Here is a 10,027-nt window from a genome sequence, read left to right as displayed (position 1 = left end):
GTGGTGGGTGACTACAATGAAATGCATGGCCACGCTGTAGTCCTCTGTGTTCTCCTTCCTTGCTTCTGTCTCCTAATTGTCTTCTTTTCCCTTCTCGTGGGTATCACTGTCATTAATCATCTCTATGGCAATAGCGTCTAAAGACCTAGCTAGGGCTGAGCCTTACAAAAGGAGGCGCTCCACTGAACAGCACCCAAAAAAAATGGTTATTACTGCTGTAGTTTGGGCCACCGTCCCACCCAGCAGCGCCCAAAGGGCGTGCGAGTCTGGGCCGAGGGCAGGGGTCCCTTCGTCCTGCTGGGCTGTCTCCTGGAAGGACCCGGTGTTCCTTCGGCCCTTGGCCACGCAACGCTGTGACCCTGCGCGTCGGGGATTTAGGGAAGGCGGTGAGTGAAGCCACCAGATGGTGCCCTAGGTCCTCTCTGCTCCCTCTCCTGTCCCCTGCCTGCCCACGTCCCCCCGGCAGCCCCCAGACCGCAGACCCCCCAGGGTGGGCACCTACAGCCACGCAGGACAGCCCCCGCCAGGACTGCCTTCTGCCTCTGCGGCGGGTGCCCCTGACCACCACAGCTCTGCGCCACGGCCCGGGTGCCACCAGCAGCCGTGGGGACATGGGGACAGGACCTTCCCCTCCTCTGCATCCATGAAGTCTGGAGAAACGACTTCATCAGGTACCCGTGTGTCCGAACACAACGTTGGCTAGATGTTGGGGCCGCTTCGAGTTGCCACCACTTTCTTTCACCATTTTGGGAGGGACGTCTTATCTTGGGTTTGGGAAAATTTAAGGCGCGTCTGTGGTAAAAAGAAAATAATTAAAAAAAAAATCCTTCGCAACTTATGCTGCTCCTCTTTGCTTTGTCAGGAAACTCACGAAGGCTCCTGAGCCTGGTCAGGCTGCATGGCTGCTGCGGGTAACCCCACACCTGCTCTGCCCCGTGCCCGCGGGGAGGCTTTGTCCTCACCAGCCCACGAACCTCTCCTGGAGCTCCACTTTTCCTTCTGAAGTACACGGCTCGTGTTTTGTAGCTCTCGGCCACGCGAAGGTTTGGCTATACAGCTGGTAGGGCCAGGCAGCTGGGCTGCCCTGCTTTAAGCAGTCGGAATGTAATTAGCCAAACGGGAGCGGGGTGAACGGGGGAAAGCCACCATACGGGCTTCTCCAAAACACCGAGTCTTTTGGTAACCAGTCGGGGCCTCTTTTCTGTCCCATCTGAAAGACCGGTCTGCCTACAATTTTAGCCGCTTCCAGGGGCAATAATTGTACCCAAAATACCTGTACCGCAGCTGTGGGGGAATTAGCCCTGTAACGCTGCCAGCAGCGCTTTACACTGACATGTGCCATTAAAATCAGTGATTTCAAAGAGTCCTTGCAAGGCTCAGTACGGCATTTCAGCTTCATACATGAAGAAATGGAGACTCAGGAGGTTAAATGACTTGTCCAAAATTGCAGAGGGTCAGAGGTAAAGCTGGGAGCAAAATTCAGCTTCCTACATTCTTACTTACACCAGGTCGTCCAGGTGGGAGCCAGTAGCTGGGTAAACAGGAGCTGCTGAGCTCCCTTTAATTTTACAAACTAGGGGAAAAAAATAATAAAAAGTTTCTCCCTGAGTCTCTACCACGAGTTTCCGCAGCACTTTGCTTTTCATCTTTGGTTTCTCACGCAGGTATTGATCAGGCTCACATCTGCCTGGCTGCGGTCGCCAAGCTGCAGGACAATTGCTGCTCTCTTTGAGGGAGCCACCCACCGTTCTGGCAATAAGGGAAGCTCGTAAGAGCCAAATCGCCACGGAAAGCCCAATTACTTATGCTGTAATTCCCCAAATAAATGTTTATGGAGGGAATGTGATGAATTACTGCACGTCCACCCCATAAAGTCTTCTTTGACTGCTGAAGAAGCTCCTGAGCTTGTCGAGAGGGCTTAGACAACGAAGAGAAATGGCTGCAGCTGCTCACAGAGGTGCTCTGGGCTTGGGTGAAGGGACGGCAGGGCTGTCCTCACCGCCCCAGCGCCGAGCTCCCGGAGCAGGAGGCGTGAGGAGAAGCAGCGCTGGTCCTTACGTGATGAATGGAAATGCTTGCCATTCTTTTCAACACTCGAAAGGAAACCGCAGGCTCGATGTGATGCAATTCCTGCCCGGTTGGGTTGTTTATTCACACGGGGCTGCGCTGCGCTAGCACGTGGGGAAGAGAAAGTAAAACTTCAGCTCGGCTTTGGCTCCCTTGGGATTTCTGCACGCTTTCAGACTCATTCAGGTCAAGGCAGGGTGTGAGTCTGGAGTACGGCAGCTCTGGGGAATGGCTCTCTCTGCACACCAGCTCTGCTGAGTAATGTGCAAAACACAGGTGTGGGTTTTGAAGAAATCAGTTTAATAAAGGAGCTGTAACTCTTCTTCTCCTCCTCCCCAGAAGATTTAAAATAATCTTGCTGTCCATAAAAATCAGGTTAGCTATTTTGGGTTCATGCGGAGCTAAAATGAATGCAGCAACTCTCATGATAAGTCACTGGATATCAATTCTTAATTGCTTGATTAATCTTGAATTTTCAGAGCTGACACTGCCAGTCCTAACACTAGACAAACGCTACGTTTAAAGAAGAAAACACTTCCCTTTTTTGATTAAAACCAAAAACCAACAACCAACCCCGCAAGTAAGTGCATGAAATTACAGAGAGGTTTGTCGCATATGTTGTCCAGAGGAAGACGGGCCATTAGGCAGAGTGCAAGTGAAACAGTCAGAGGTCCGCGATACACTGGGGGGGTGATGAATTCATTTCAGCGTATGCTTCAGCAACTCATTACGAGACTATCTCAAGCCCAAATATTAGCGAGCTTGTATTTGCTGTATGCTTGTGTGTGGCAGGCCATGTTATTCATTTCAGTAAATAAGTAGAGAGGTTTCCTTCACGGAGATTGTGACATTTCTATGTATAGAAAAGCTGTTTAATGTCAACAGTTACGGAAGGCTATACCATTGTGTGCTTTGTGTACGGTTGGACTGATGATTATCGCTGCACACACCTCCCTAAGGGTGTTGTTAAAAAAATACAGGCCCAGCAAGGGAAGACATTCAAACCCATTACAGAACATTTATAAAATCGTCTGGGCTTTTATTTTTTATTTTTTTTTTCAGCAATGTGTGTGTGGTACATTCAGGATGGACGGCATCGTGGTGTGTCAGCCCTGGTTGGGAGCGACATACTGTGCTGTCGGGTTCCTGTGCTAGGAGGCCGGGATAAGTGATGGCACAACGTGATATAGAGGTGGTATGGCTTCAAGTTCAAGTTGGCTTTCCTACTGTGTTAGAAAAAGGACTTGCTTTGATCTCATTACTCTAATTAAGGAATAATAAAGCCTCTGATTTTTATTTTTATTTTTTCATTTCAATTAATGTCTCTGGGTGCCACAGACTTTTTGGAAGAGGTGAGTGCTGCCCAGGACAACAACTCAAAGCTCTGTGTAATCCAAGAGAACGTCATGATGGCAATATTAAAACACAGGAGTGGTGTCACCGCCGTCCTTACCAGACGATGAGCCAGTGACATCTCCAGAAAATCCCAGTGGTAAAAGGGAAAAACTCTGAAGTTTTTCACCCCCTGGATCGCTGTGAATACAGCACTCCTCCCATGGTCACCTGCTGGAACTTAGCATGGTTATTTGGTCTTCAAGTATCTCCAGCAATGGAGTTGAAAGGGAAAGTTTCCATGACGTCCAGGGCTGGGACCTATTGCTCTGCAGATGTCCCAGTTAGCGAGCAGCTAGACGGGCAGGGATGAGACAGCCCACAGGCACACCGTCCTCATCTAATCCCTTCCTGCAGTCACTGTTTCTTGCTTGTCTTCTGTGACTCAGGTGATGGGAGCTCCTCTGAGATGCTGTCTTGCAGATTAATGATTCCTTTGCTTCATTTCATTTACATGGATATCATTTATACTCCATCAGACAACCCTAAGCAGCCTTTCTTGCTCCTTGGTGTTTCTGCACCCTGAAATTCTCGCACACAATTCCCATGATGCTCTTCACAGTTGTTATTTGGCCAACCTACACACACTGTAATCCCTTCCAGCTTTTTTATCATTTTATGTTCCTTTTTTTTTTATTTATTTCCCTCCAAGTTGTTGACATCTAGCTAGCACCGAGCTGTCCAGAACTAAACATGTCTTCAAACTGCGGTCTTGCCACTATATTAAAAAATGGGACTATTGCCTATATCTCTGAGAAGAGGTCTCTGCCTTTACAACCCCAAATTAAATTAACTGCATGATTTTTGCTGCCGTATCACATTGCAAAAACATATTAAATCTGCTGTCTACTGTCTCCCTGAGGTCTTCTGGTATTTCTGCTTTCAGTGCTTGAGCACAGATGATTCCTCTCTTCACCTCAGTTTCTACCTTTCAGTAGCTCGTATGTTGTACCTACTGCCTTTCAGACACGTGGGATTGCTTAGGGTTCCTCTGTGAGGAGCGGCAGCGTGACTCCTTACACATGAGTAAACGCTCTCTGTGTTTTAGCATGAAATAATTTATTTCCACCGTCTCCCTCCCAGCAGCCCTATGGCCGCGTGTTTCAGTGCGATTAAAAGGTATGTTACCCTTTGTGGTTTCCAGACATTCCTGTTTATAGCTGTACAGAGTGCTGGCCTGTATGTTAATAATTCGCAGCAATCTGTCGGAACCTCGCATACTGAGGATCACGGGTCGAAACTCTTTTTCTGGAGAAGGGAAAAAGCTGTTTTTTTCTTAGGAAGTTTCTGTCCCAAGTGTCAAGAATACAGATTAGCTTTTCTCTGGTTGGGAATGACATATTATAATGTTCCGTTGTGCAGGAGACATCTTTCTACGGGTGGCTCAACACTCTGAAATTAACTTCCCTGGGAAATAAGGTCTATCACAGAAATTGCCATCATTCTCATTTTCTCTGGTACAAATGCAGAGCAACAAGAATAGAGGAGGGAAAAAAAAGCAACTCACAGAACCAAAACACTGCTCTGTGCATCATTTTCTTCCTGGGGAGAGAGAACAAGACAAAGAAAAACAAACCCTACACGTGACAGTTGATCAGTTAATGTAGTGCTAGAAGGTACTTGAATATTATGGTTGTGAAAACAGCATAAGAATCGATACAGAAAATGTTTTATCTTATTCTATTTTATACATAAGAGAATCTAGAAGAATCAGTTAGAGCAGGCAAGACAGTAAAAGTGTTGTTGTTGTAGCTGTGATGGTCTGAAGATCCTAGGGAAGCAAGGTTTGTGGAGAAAGGTAATATCTTTTATTAGATCAACTGATATAACTGGAAAAAGCAAACAAGCTTTTGGGCTCAGGGTCTTTTTATCAGATCTGACAGAAAGCAGCAAAATTCAAGCTAACTACAGGCTAGATGCAATTGCTCTTAGTTTAATCTAATTATATTAATCAATTTGACCACTTGAGAAAAAAAAAAAAGGAGCACCTATGGAGTGCAAAAGGGTGTGAGCAGAAGTGACTGACAAGCTGCTAGTTCTCTGCTGGACCACTAGTGAAGAAAGGGTTGTTTGTGCGGGTGACAAAGGGAGAGGTCAGCAGGGAGGCTGCAGTGGGCTAGGAAAGCAACACCTCTGTTAAACCCATGAGTTTCAGTATCTAGGGGCTGACAAGTTTAAATTATGAGATTTATCTTCTGGGAGTATTTTGCAGGTCTCCTTTGGGATAAGGACTGAGGGGCGAGGGTTGTTATTTTCCAACACAACATTCTGCTAATGATGAGTTTGTGTTTCTGTCCTTTATTGGCTGCCTGTACGCACTCATTCTAAGAATGGCAATTATTCGTTTTCACTCACATGGTTTCTGGGGGGGTATCTCATCTGCTGGAGGAAGTGATGAACTGTAGCGATTTGGGACGACTATGCGCAGGAACAAAGAATTTCGGTGGTTTTGCTGTGGGAAGAAGGGCATTGATTATGCCGTCTGTGGAGCGGCGCTGGCGTATTTCATGTTTGATGCTCTGGCGGGATCTGGTTCTATTTCATGTTTTCATCTGCAGATTTGCTTCCTGTAATGAGCTGGGAAAGGGAGAGGCTGAAGGTTAGGAGGAGAGGCAGTGGGGAAAAAATCTTTCAAATGGAGATTGTCATTTAAAAGATTAATTTGTGTGTGGATTTTAGCATGTAATATTATCGCTATCAGGGAAATGTGGTCGCGGGAGGGGGAATGTTACAGTAGACTCTAAAATTAAGAGCAGAAAAACAAATTGGCAGCAAGCTAATGTGGTCGGAGACTTTGCCAGACCTTTTTAACATCGGTCGCACTGGACAAACACCAAACAAAATTTGATTCCTTGAAAAAAATGATTTTCTAAAATTGCTCTGGCTGCTGTTGCGTCTTTAACGCAGCAGGCACCTACGTGTTTTGCCAAAGCGTGACCTCGGTGGTAGAGCAGCCGCCAGCGCTCCCCTCGGAGCAGGTGTAGGAGTCCCGGCAGGGCTGGCCGAGCCTCGCGGCTCCTTGGTGTGGTCTGGGCGGCTGCTGAGCGCATCAGCTTTGCAGAGGCGGTTTTACGGCCTGAGTGCTCTCGCGGAGGCTCTGGCTCGTGGGCTGCCATGTTTTTGCGTCAGTCGTGGTGCCTAGAAAGCTGGTGTTGGGGTAAGAGCCACCTTGGGGATTGAGCCGAGGGGAAGCCGCGCACTGCATTTGTGGCTGTACTTGACGAAGGAGTCCCAGCTTTTCTGAGCTGTTTCTGATCGGAATACGCAGTGCGCGCTTCCCATGTGTGGCCCGGCTTGGCAGCGTGATGTGTTTTGGCTCCAGCTCGTGGGGAAGCTGGTGCTGTGGGGCGCGGAGAGCCACAGAGGAGCCCAACGCACAACAGGAGGGGACCGAAGGCTGCCCGGAGCGGCCAGCTGCGTGAGGCGCCAGATACGGAAATCTCGCACGGCTCCAAAATAAAAACCACCAAGCACCAAATCCCCAAAACCACGCACAAAAAGGAGCCGACACGCCGACGAGAAACCCCTGCGGGGCTCTTAAACGACAAAACCCCCTGCGGCGGCCGGGGCAGCGCCTGACACCCACCCCCGCCGGGGGCAGGCCCAGCTCGGGCCCTCCCGGCCCGGGGGAGCGGCGCCAGGCCCCGGGACACGGGCACGGGCCCGGCCCTGCCCCGCCGCCGCCCGCAGGCAGCGCTGGGCGACGCCGGAGCCCGCCCCCGAGCCCCAGCCCGAGCCCGAGCCGCCGCCGGCCCCGCCGAGGGAGCCCTCCCCGCCCGCGGCTCCTCCTCCCCGGCCGCCGCCGCTCCGCCGGCAGCCACCTCACGGCCCGAAGGGTGGGCGGCTGGGCGGGCGGGCTGGGGTGGGGGGGAGGGAGGGAGGGAGGGAGGGAAGGAATAAATAATAAATAAATAAAGCCAAAAAAAAGAAAAAGGAGGGAAAAAAAAAAAAAAAAAGCCGACACCCCCAGCGGGTCACATGACGTGACAGGATCCGTGCCCCGCTCCCCGCCGCGCAACAAAGAACCGGGAGCCCCGCTCCCCGCCGCGGGAAGGGCCGGGCCGGGCCGGGCCGTGCCGCCATGGCACGGTGAGGGGCGGCCCCGCCAGGTGAGCGGGGGGCGCGGGGGGCGGCGGGTCTGGGGCCGGGTCCGGGTCCGGGTCCTCCCCCCTTCTCCCCGCTGGAGGTGACTTTTTATTCTCTTCCCCTCCACCCCCCCCTCCCTCGGTGCGCGGGGTTCGTTGTGGGTTTGGGTACGGCAGCCGCAACACCAGCCCCCCCCCCCCATATCCCCTATATCTGTGGGGAATTGGGGGCCCCACGCGTGCTGTGGGGTGCCTCGCTCACGGGCTCCGTGGGTGTCCCGGCTGCCGTGCCCCGCCGCTTGCTTCCTTCCCCACGCGTGGATGCTTTATGGGGAGCGCTGTGCAGCCCCGTGCGTTGCTTCCCCCCTCCTTGCATGCCCCCCCAGCCCACCCTGACCTTTTGGGATGAGCGTTGCGGTGATCCCATGTCCTGTTAAAGCACCGTCCTGGCACCAGCTGCCTTTTCCCTGGGACGTACGTGCCCGCCGGGACCGTGACTTGAAGTTGTCGACAGTGCCCGTGGGTGACACGCGGGTGATGCCGTCCTCCGGCGACAAAGGCTTCGGGCCGGAGACCCCGCTGGGAGCGGAGACGGTGGCACGGCCGGAGCTGGCGTCGGAGGCCAGCTGCTTCTTGTTGTTGTTGTTGTTCTCCTTTTTCAATTTCCTTCTTGGCCCGTGACCCTCGCTGCTGTGATACTGAAATAATCCACTCCTGAGCTTGGCCAGCGTCTTCCTCGTGCGCTGGGTGGCCGCGTGCCCCGGCTCTGTCCAGCTGGGAGTGCCCCTGGGACGGTGGCTTCCTTCCAGCGCTTATCTTGGCTTGTGGGGACCGAGGAGAAACCACGGTTCCCTTCCAAGGGAAGGCGCTGAGCTGGCCGTGCTGGTGCTAACTAACGCTCCTTAAATCAGAATTCAAAACAAGAGAAGCTAAGGGGCGAGGAGGAGCAAGCCACCGCTGTCCCCTGTGTGCCCAGTGCCTCTGAGGGCAGGACCAAGCCCTGTTGATGCTGCCCTGTTCAGGGCCGGGGCGTCCGGCGCTCGAGGACTGAGAGCTGGCCCCTTCGTGCTGCCCATGCCCCAGGGCTTGCCCGGGGTGGCGCTGGGGTCCTCGGCAGCACTCTGCAGGGTGCAGGTTTATGCGCTTCTTCGTGCAGGCTTGGGCCTCGAGTTTATTTTTAATGGAAGCTACAAATCTTACCTAGTGTGACTTCAGTTATAGCAGTAAACGCTCCAAACTTGGGGCAAAACGGTGAGCAGGGAATACTGATTGTGAGGGCTTGTTTTTTCCCCCAGCCCTTCTTTTATCTACAGTTCCTATCCTGGCTCCCTTCCCTGTGCAGGCTGTTTCTTGGTCATGGGGGGGACGGACCAGGGGAGAATCTGTCAATAGCCAGCTCAGCTTCTGCTGATTAGCGCTGAAGATATGACTGTTTTTAATGTAACCAGCTGTGTCACAAGGGCCTGGACTGGGATCCTGACAGTTTGCTTCGTGTGGGTCATTAGCTGCCGTGGAAGACTAATGGCTGTGGCTGCCAGCTTGTGCCCTTACAAAATAAGGAGGAAAGGTTGGTTTTTCCCCTAGACTGGGCGAGAGGTTTGAAGTGAAGATTAGTTTGTCTGTCCCTTCCCTTTAAAAAAAAAATATGCACGGCACATTTTTGAAACTGAGTCATCGGGTAGAATTTATTTCAAGTATTTTTAAGCTATTATGAATTTGATGCACTTTGGCCATATGCTCGCTGGAAACCGTAAGACAGTCTCGCTCAGGTTTGCTCTGTCTGGGCTCAGAAAGGTAATGAGGGAGCCTCTCGCTGTGCGCCTTTCATATCTGAGCAGACCAGAAGGGGTTTGAGAGGGCAGGGACAACGGCCACGAGACAGCCTGCCTGCAGAGCAGGAGCAGCACAAACTCTCCGGCCCCCTCTTCGCGCACAGCCTTTGAAGGTTGAGCTGGCAGCGGGCAGGAGCAGGAGCAGGGGGCATGCCGCGCTCAGCCTCCCCGTCCCTCCGAGCTCCTCTTCTGCAGCGGGGCATCGCGGGGTCCGGCGCGTGGTGTGCGTGACCCCCCCGGCTCTCTCTCTGTCGCGGAAGTCATCGCGGAGACGCGCGGCTTCAGGAGCGATTATTAGCATCGGATGACCTGGCTGGGATTGTGTAATGACACCGAGGAAGAGATAAAAGGTTTTATATCCTACAAACTTGGTTCTCGCTTCAGGGTGAGCTGCAAGGCTTTTGAAAACGCGCGAGTTTGACGGCTCGCTGGTAGCTGCAAATAGGTGCAAACGTTAATCGCTTGAAACAAGTCCTTAAAAATAAGAACAAACACAGATGTAGACTACAGGCAGGAAAGTGAAAAGAAGAGCTAATTACTTTTTTTTTGTTGTATATTTTTTTAAATGACGTCTAATCCTGCGTATATGGTTCTGCGAGTGACCCAGCAGCTCCAGCAGTTTATTCATTTATTTAAAACAGCTTTGTAGTT

General features: G+C 51.7%; 1 protein-coding gene and 1 long non-coding RNA gene across 4 annotated transcripts in view; one reads left to right on the top strand and one right to left on the bottom strand.

Moving 5' to 3' along the window:
• Positions 1-3,082: 3,082 nt before the first annotated feature.
• LOC310902905 lies at positions 3,083-8,669 on the bottom strand. The gene is made up of 2 exons (XR_014587115.1): positions 7,942-8,669; positions 3,083-6,036 (listed from the first exon to the last, which is right to left on the bottom strand). It is a non-coding gene; the product is annotated as an uncharacterized lncRNA (long non-coding RNA).
• Positions 7,349-10,027, top strand: part of TCF20 (transcription factor 20) — a 119,859-nt gene continuing 117,180 nt past the window's right edge. For all 3 annotated transcript variants that reach the window (XM_083844846.1, XM_083844845.1, XM_083844840.1), the window contains exon 1: positions 7,349-7,568. The gene's annotated coding sequence lies outside the window, so the exon portion shown is untranslated. The remainder of the gene's footprint in view (positions 7,569-10,027) is intronic.

The sequence above is a fragment of the Anser anser genome, assembly GCF_964211835.1.
Source record: "Anser anser genome assembly, chromosome: 1".
In the NCBI taxonomy this organism is placed as follows: Eukaryota; Metazoa; Chordata; class Aves; order Anseriformes; family Anatidae; genus Anser; species Anser anser.
The sequence above is the reverse complement of the archived record's forward strand: the minus strand, read 5'-3'. Positions and strand labels throughout refer to the sequence as shown.